Source organism: Chinchilla lanigera, unplaced genomic scaffold, assembly GCF_000276665.1.
Source record: "Chinchilla lanigera isolate Chin_1 unplaced genomic scaffold, ChiLan1.0 scaffold00019, whole genome shotgun sequence".
NCBI lineage: Eukaryota > Metazoa > Chordata > Mammalia > Rodentia > Chinchillidae > Chinchilla > Chinchilla lanigera.
This window is the reverse complement of record NW_004955420.1, coordinates 14,282,623-14,284,009: the sequence shown is the minus strand read 5'-3', so window position 1 is coordinate 14,284,009 and position 1,387 is coordinate 14,282,623.

Sequence of the window (1,387 nt, the reverse complement as noted above, 5' to 3'; positions counted from 1 at the left end):
CTGGAAATGGCAGACTCATAGTGAGTGAACTAATCCCTACTAAAACCTATAGTGGTGGATGAAGCCAGAAAGCCTGAAAGGACAAGACAAGATCACAGCCAAGGACCCCTGGGTCAGATCTCAACTAGATGAAGACTGTAGCCTCACGCATCTCACTCTTCAGTGGATTCACTTCAGACCTTACTGAAGAGAAGTCCTCGAGTAGTTCTGCCCTTCTTGAGTACTCCCCTCCCTTCTTCTGATAACCAGGTAAATATGGGCCACCCAGAGAAGGTCGTGGTCTTAGCCCAGAGAGAATCTTAAATTATGTGAAAGGGCTTTGATCCTCCTGGGGCCCTGAAATCATTCCATTTGCCTCTTTTTATTTAGCTTTCGCCATATACTCATTCAGGAGATTACGGACCTGATCAGGCTGCAATAACTAAAGGATATTATTAACCCCATAGGGTCTCACTATGCAGTTCAGGCTGGTCTTGAACTCACTTTGTAACCCAGGCTGGCCTCGAGTTCACAATAATCCTCCTGTCTCAAGCCTCCTGAGCGCTGTGATTACAGGCGTGTGCCACCACGCCCAGCAAAAGCCCTTTACCATTAAAGAGTCGATCCTGCCTGCTGCTAAGGACATTTGTCATGAACTGTTGGAAGCTACAGCTCAAAAGGCGGCCTATGTGCTCTTTAGACCAGAGCTATAACTGGATGAGTCGATGAAACAGCAGTGTTCTCAGGTGTAACTGTTAGGGTCAGTGAGTCACTCAGCTACACATCCAGGCTGACGCATCTACTGACGTTGATCCAGGACCCTAAAGCACATGGCACCCTGACCCAACAAAAGAGAAGAACGGCTACGTTCGGTAGAAGAGGCGAAAAATAATGAGATGCACCAAGTGTTTTCTAAGAACTCTTAAAAGACCACACATCCAAGGGCGTGACAATGCACACTTATAATTTCAGCATCCAGGAAGCTGAGGCGGGAGGATTCCTGAGAATTTGAAGCCAGCCTGGACTACCTAGTGAGTTCAAGACCAGCTTGAAGTACATAGTGAGACCCTGTCTCGAAACAAAACAAACAAAAAAACATATGGTACTCAGACTTTATTTTTTAGCAAATAAGGATAATAAATTCTCCTGTATCAAAAGAAAAAGACTGCTTTCAGGGCTGGATGTGGTGGTGAACACTTGTAATCCCAGCACTCGGAAGGCTGAGGCAGCAGGATTGCTGTGAGTTCAGGGCCGGCCTGGGTTACAGAGTGAGTTCAAGACCAGTCTGAACTGCATAGTGAAACCCTGTCTCAAAAAGACAAACAGGGGCTGGGGATATAGCTCAGTGGCATAAGCATCTGCCTGGCAAGTGCAAGGTCCTGAGTTCGATCCCCGGTACCGCAAAAAA